We start from the raw sequence: 7761 nt of genomic DNA, 5'->3' as shown, positions 1-7761 counted from the left end.
AGACTCTGAGTCTATGTTCTATGAGTCTAACTTTCTGTATTAGCCGAGCGGTTCCATATACAGCCAGTACTGCACTTTAATGCTCCATGTTCTATGACTCTAACTTCCTTTATAATCCAAGTGGTTGCACAAAGGGCCTGTACAGTGCTGTAATGTTCTATGTTCTATGAGACAAACTTTCTGTATTAGCCGAGCGGTTCCATATAGGGCCTGTACTGCGCAGTAATGTTCTGTGTTATATTAGTCAAACATCCTTTATTAGTTGAGCGGCTCCATGAAGGGCCTGTACTTCGTGATAATGCTCCATGTTCTTTGAATCTAACTTCCTGTATTAGCTGAGCGGTTCCATATAGGGCATGTACTGCGCTGTAATGTTCTATGTTGTATTCGTCTAATGTCTGGTGTTAGACAAGGGGTAGCATAAAGGCCTGTACTGCACTGTAATGCTCCATATTCTGTGAGTGTAACTTTCTGTATTAGCCGAGCAGTTCCATAAAGGGCATGTGCTGTAATGCTCCATGTTCTATCTTCTGGTTATCCTAGACCAGTATGGGCCGAAGGTGCTGTCTTTATGCTGTCAGACTCGATGACTCTATGATTCTATGACATTTCCTTTCCCAGATAATGACCTGATAAGGCACTGCAAAGTGTCGAAGTGATGGAGACAGGCCTTTTCATGAGATTTTATGATGTACAACGAGTGATGGTTTCATCTGGGAATCTGTTATTACAAGAACCAGTTTTGATCGGCTCTATCTCAGTATCAAGTCCACACAGTGAGAGGATGGTGAGGACTATATTCATGACGGTCCCCACAAGTTGATCTTGGGGCCTGTAGGAATCCTAACAAGTATGCTGACCAGTGAATGTTGGCTTTCAGTTATTGGAGTTTAAAAACAATTTGGCTGATTTCGCTATGAATGTATCAAGGAAAGGGTACTCCATTTCAGTGGTGAATTTTAGCATCAGGTGGCGATCATCGAGCTTTATAAAGAAACTCTTTAATGCAGATTCAAATGTCGCAAACATGTCATCTACATGTTGAAGATATGCAAATGGATAGAGGCTAGGTATCATGCCATCAGAGATGTGTTTTGCATGGTTACCAATAAAGATGTTAGGAAGAGTTTTCCCTCGAGAATATCCCATGGCAACACTATCTATTTGGTCAGACACGTTGTTATTGGAACTGAAGTCAACTGCACAAGGTGCTCAGTTCATGTGTATCATAGACTCCCAACAACGTGGAAACAGGCCCATAGGCTTAAGAAGTCCACACCGATCCTCCAGACAGTAAGCCACCCAGACCCATTCTCCTATTACTCTACATTTATCCCAGACTAATGCACCTAACCTTGAACACTATGGGCAATTTAGCACAGCCAATTCACCTAACCAGCTCATCTTTGGATTGTAGGAGGAAACCCATGCAGACCTGGGGAGAGTATCCAAAGAGACACGGGGGACAATATTCACACAGACATTTACCCAAGGCTGGAATTGAACCCAGAACCCTGGTGCTGTGTTAACCAGGAAGCCATGATGCCACCAGAAAGGAAAAAAGAGATGATGTTTGGTGAACACTGAATCAGACACAAGTGGTATGTCTGAATTTCAATGGCTTATTTGAACTGTAATAATAATAAGCTGGCAATGTTGAAAGAGCACGTGGGCATGTTGTCACTCTCAGAACGTAGCTCTCAAGTGGTCTTCGTAATCATGAGGGACTCCTTCACTGTGCATGTGGAAAACTCATTTAGATATGATTATAATAGTTTCACAAAGTATTCAGCCAATTCAGGCTGTGCAGATTCAGTAACAGATATGATAGGACAGAAAAGGGACATCGATTTTACATGTCATGGGGAACCCAGACTTGGTGGGTGCAGTGAACCGTGAGAACAATTTCTATCATTGGCATCATTCGGCAGGTTACCACCTTCAAACACGCAAGATCAACAGCTGGGTGCATCTGCGCATGCGTTAGAAGCAACAAATATAATTCCGCAGGACCCTGGTTCATGTAGGCAAACAGAATTTTTACAGACATTGCACTTATTCGATAAGAAATGCATCATGGAGACAACCAACCACTGCTGTATCCCCATGCTGACACCCCGACCAATCAGAGTCCACCTATCGGGTCTGAGAATTAAGATTGACGGCTAACTGTTTTTGCTGCAATGCCATTTTAATGATGAGCTAGCCAATCAGCATCACCTTTCACATTTCAACTCCTTTTGCAATGTTTTCGAAACAATAGAACTGGTTGCCACCTGTACGTGAGCAATATTACTGATATAGTTTGCTTGAAAGACTGGGATTACAGTTTGGGATAAGGTTGATCACTTTTTGTTGCCTTAGAAATTCACCGTAAACAGAGTGGCTAGAAATTTGGTGAGTTCAGTGAATCTCTTTCTAAAAGTTCAAATTTGTTTGACTTTGAGACATAACAGCTTAGCTTTAATAAACATTCATTAGTGCACAAAACCCATCCATTCTGCAGCCGAGCTTTGAAACTGTTCTTTTAAGAAATCACCACAATTACAGGAATACTGTGAAGTTCAGAGACACAGAAAAAAACTACACCAACAAAATTTATGCTGGGAGAAAGTGAGGACTGCAGAGGCTGGAGATCAGTGTCAAAAAGTGTGGTGCTGGAAAAGGAACAGATGGTCTTGAGGAAGAGCTTATGTTGGAGACATCGACTCTTCTCATCAGATGCTGCCTGACTGGCTATGTTTATTTAGCTCCACACTTTTTGAACAAAATTATCAATTATAAATTCCACAATTTACATCCCACAGGACCTCAAGTAGTAATCAATGTCATGTTACAGTGCAGAAGGTGGCGGTTTGGCACATCGTTTCTGTTCCAGTTTGTTAAATGTTATCTTTTTTATTAATTTGTGGGATGAGGGTGTTGTTGTCTCAGCCAGCATTTATTGGCCATCCCTAATGGTGCAAAGAGCAGTTCAGATTCCGCCACATTGCTGTGGGTCTGGAAAAACATGGAGACCAGACTAGGTAAGGATGGCAATTTCCTTCCCTAAAAGCCATTCCAGAATAAGTTGGGTTCTTCAAACAATCAGCGATGGATTCATGATCATGATTACTCTCATACTTGCAGAATTTTCTGAAATTCAAATTCTATCATCTGCCATGGCAAGATTTGAATCTGGGTCCCCAGCACATTACCTGGGTCTCTGGATTAGCAGTCCAACGATAACATCACTGGGTCATCGCTTGACCTGCAATATTAGATTATACAGAATAGCACTTATTCTCTAAACTGCAGTGAACAGCAGTCCCTGTGTATGCTATACTAAACAGCAATTTCTGAGTATATGAAACAGAAGTCCCCGTGTGTATTACAGAGAGTAGCTGTCCCTGTCTGTATTATAGAGAAGAGCAGATCATGTGCATATTGCCGAGAACATTTGTTCCCATGTATTTTCTAACCCTTTCAAGTTTCATAACATGCTTTGAAGAGAAAGAAAGCCTGATATGCAACACAATAATCCAAAAGTATCCCAACCAATGTGCTGCACAGCTGCAATATGACCTCTCAACTCCCATATTCAATGCTCTGTCCCATAAAGGAAAACATACTAAACACCTTCTTCACTAACATATCCATCTGTGACTCCCCTTTCAAGGAACTATGAACCGTGTTCCAAGGTCTCATTGGACACTCCCCAGGACCTTACCATTAAGTGTATAAACCCAGTCCTGATTTTCCTTTCTAAAGTGCAGTACCTCTCATTTACCTAAATTAAACTTCATCTGCCACTCCTCAGCTCAGCAGCCCACCTGATCAAGATCCTGTTATACTCTGAGGTAACCTTCATCGCTGTCCACTCCACCTCCAATCTTGGTGTCATCTGCAAATTAATAAATATACCTCTTATGCTCACATTCATATAATTTATATAAATGACAAAAAGCAGTGAACCCAGCACCAATCCCTGTGGCACCCCAATGGTCACAGGGCTTCAGTCTGTAAAACAAACCTCCACCACCACCACCATCTGTCTTCTAATTTCAAGCCAGTTGTGTATCAAAATGGCTAGATTTCCCTGTATTCCATGTGACCTAATTTTGCTAACCAGGCCACCATGAGGGAGCTTGTCAAAGCCTTCATCAATCCTCTTTGGTGATTCTTCAAAATACTCAATCCAGCTTGTGAGACATGATTTCCCATGCACAAAGCCACATTGACTATCCCTAACCAGCCCTTGCTTAACCGGATGTGTGTAAATCCTATCCCTCAGGATCCCTCCAATAACTTGCCCACAACTGATGTCAGGCTCACCGTCTATAGTTCCTGAGAATAGCAGGGTATAGCATAGAGAACAACAGTCCCTGTGAAAACAGAGAACAGCAGTCACATTGTATAATGCAGAGAACATGAATCCCTGTGTCTAACATAGAGAACATGAGTCCCTATGTATAATACAGAGAATAGCAATCCCTCTGTCTATTACCAGTGCATGTGTAGAATATAGAGAACAGCAGTACCTGTGTATAAGAAAGAGAACAGCAGTTCCTGTGTCTTATCTGGAGAACAGCAGTACCTGTGTATAATATGGACAACAGCTGTCCCTGTGTATCATATAGAGAGCAGCAGTCGCTCTGTCCAATGTAGAGGTCAGCAGTTCTTTTCCCTGCGGTGGGGGGTCCAGAACTAGAGGGCATAGGTTCAGCATGAGAGGGCAGAAAAAAATCAACAGGATGTAAGGGGCAACTTTTTCATGCAGAGGGTGGTGCATGTATAGAATGAGATGCCAGAGGAAGTGGTGGAGGCATTTAAATTAAATTAAACTAAATTACAGCATTTAAAGGGCATCTGGTTGGATATATGAACAGGAAGGATTTAGAAGGATATGGACCAATGCTGGCAAATGGGACGAAATTAGGTTAGGATATCTGGTTGCCATGGACGAGTTGGGCTGAAGGATCTTTTTCTGTGCTGCACATCTCTCTGACTCTGTGCCTTAAATACATCAGATCTTTGCTTCACATTGTTCTTAAAATCTCTCATTTAATACATCAAAGTGACTCTCATCATCATCAAAATCCGAACTGTTGATTACTTCAATAGCTTCATGTTCTCCCTTTTGTTTTCTGAAATGCCGTTTGCCATTAGGTAGAGCTGGTGGGCAACTTTGTAAAACTTCTGTTGTTGGGAATTGGAGTTGGTGGGAAGGGGCAGCATGTACCAGGGATGAAGTGACAACATTAAGAGTGAGTGCTGAACATAACACGCAGAAAGACTCAAACGAATCGGATGGTAGAACAAGCTGATTAGCACGAAGGCAAGTCTGACTTGACTAACCGAAAGCTTTCCGCATTCGGATCATAAAGAATACAACATATAAAAAATAAATCTACTGTTCGCCTTTTTTAGTGGGGACGTGCACGATTCCCCGAAACACTGCAATACTGGGATGATGCGCGAAGTTATCGGAGCAAGCTCCTGACACAACTTCGTCCTGCAAAAATCAGATTAATATTCAGTCCCTAAATCAGGGACTTATCAGATATTAAAACTGACAAGAACAGAACTTTTTTTTTATTTCAAAAATATACTTTGTTCATAGAATTATTTTATGGTCTGTACATTGGATCATGCCATACATATGTCCATATTTACAAACACAGATTCGACTTTATCCTTGTCATTCGCATTTACAATCCTGTGCATTTTTCAATCTTGTACATATACATATATTTGGCTGAGGCATCAGCAGAGCCCCAAAAAAAACATCTCTATGGGCCCCCTGTTCTTCTTTAGGCAGGCCGATCTTACACGGTGGTCTTTCCCCACCGCGCCTTGGCGGCAGCTGCCCCAAGCTTCAACGCGTCCCTCAACACGTAGTCTTGGACCTTGGAATGTGCCAGTCTGCAACACTCGGTCGGGGTCAACTCCTTCAGCTGGAAGATCAACAGGTTTCGGACCGCCCAGAGAGCGTCCTTCACCGAGTTGATGATCCTCCAGGCGCAGTTAATGTTCGTCTCGGTGTGAGTCCCAGGGAACAGGCCGTAGAGCACGGAGTCCCGCGTCACGGCGCTGCTCGGGACGAACCTCGACAAGCACCACTGCATTCCTCTCCAGACTTCCTCTGCATAGGCACATTCCAAAAGGAGGTGTGTGACAGTCTCGTCCCCCCCGCAGCCACTTCGAGGGCAGCGTGCGGTGCGGCAGAGAGTCCGGGCGTGCATGAAGGATCTCACAGGCAGAGCCCTTCTCACCACCAGCCAAGCCACGTCTTGGTGCTTGTTGGAAAGTTCTGGCGATGAGGCATTCTGCCAAATGGCTTTGACAGTCTGCTCAGGGAACCGCTCGACAGGATCCGCCCTCTCCTTTTCCCGAAGTGTCTCAAGGACGCTACGTGCTGACCACTTCCTGATGGACTTGTGGTCAAAGGTGTTTTTCCTCATAAATTTCTCCACAAAGGACAGGTGATACGGAACGGTCCAACTACTCGGAGCGTTCCGCGGCAGCGAGGCCAGGCCCATCCTTCGCAACACCGGGGACAGGTAGAACCTCAGTACGTAGTGACACTTGGTGTTTGCGTACCGGGGATCCACGCACAGCTTGATGCAGCCACACACAAAGGTGGCCATCAGGGTGAGGGTGGCATTGGGCGTGTTTTTCCCCCCATTGCACCGGTCTTTGTACATTGAGTCTCTTCGGACCCGGTCCATCTTTGATCTCCAAATGAATTGGAAGATGGCCCGGGTGACTGCGGCGGCACAGGTCCTGGGGATAGGCCAGACCTGTGACACATATAGCAATACTGAGAGGACCTCACACCTGATGACCAGGTTTTTTCCCGCGATGGAGAGCGACCGTTGCCCCCATCTGCCTAGTTTCTGTCTCATCTTCCTGATCCGCTCCTCCCAGGTCTTGGCGCACGCCCCAGCCCCCCCGAACCAAATACCCAGCACCTTCAGGTGGTCAGTCCTGACGGTGAAGGGGATAGAGGATTGGTCGGCCCAGTTCCCGAAGAGCATGGCCTCGCTCTTGCCTCGGTTTACCTTGGCCCCCGAGGCCCGTTCGAACTGGTCGCAGATGCACACGAGTCTGTGCACGGACAGCGGATCCGAGCAGAAAACAGCGACGTCATCCATGTACAGGGAGGCCTTAACCTGCAGGCCCCCGCTGCCAGGAATAGTCACCCCTCTCAGGCTCGCATCCTTCCTGATGGATTCGGCAAATGGCTCTATGCAACACACAAACAAGGCGGGTGAGAGGGGGCATCCCTGCCTGACTCCAGATCTTACAGGGAAGCTATCTGATTCCCACCCATTGATTGAGACTGCACTGACAATGTTGGTGTAGAGCAGTCTGATCCAATTTCCGATTCCCTCCCCAAAGCCCATTTTGGAGAGGACATCCCTCATATATGTATGCGATATCCTGTCAAAGGCTTTCTCCTGGTCCAGGCTGATGAGGCAGGTGTCCACCCCCCTGTCCTGCACGTAGGCGATCGTATCCCTGAGGAGTGCGAGACTCTCAGAGATCTTCCTGCCCGGTACAGCACAGGTTTGGTCCGGGTGGATCACCGATCCCAGAGCAGACCTGACCCGGTTGGCGATGACCTTTGACAGGATTTTGTAGTCTGCATTTAACAGTGAGATCGGTCTCCAATTTCTAATTTCCTCCCTCTCCCCCTTCCGCTTGTAGACGAGGGTGATGATGCCTTTCCTCATGGATTCACTCATGGTACCTGCCCGGAGCATACTGACATACACC

The 7761-nt window shown here is 45.5% G+C and overlaps 1 pseudogene; it reads right to left on the bottom strand.

Annotated features, from left to right (window-relative positions):
- Window positions 1-5411: 5411 nt before the first annotated feature.
- Window positions 5412-5589, bottom strand: LOC140459042 (U2 spliceosomal RNA; annotated as a pseudogene).
- Window positions 5590-7761: the final 2172 nt, after the last annotated feature.

The sequence above is a fragment of the Chiloscyllium punctatum genome, chromosome 34, assembly GCF_047496795.1.
Source record: "Chiloscyllium punctatum isolate Juve2018m chromosome 34, sChiPun1.3, whole genome shotgun sequence".
Taxonomy (NCBI): Eukaryota; Metazoa; Chordata; class Chondrichthyes; order Orectolobiformes; family Hemiscylliidae; genus Chiloscyllium; species Chiloscyllium punctatum.
Note: the sequence above shows the minus strand (reverse complement) of the source record. Positions and strands in the feature narration are given on the sequence as shown.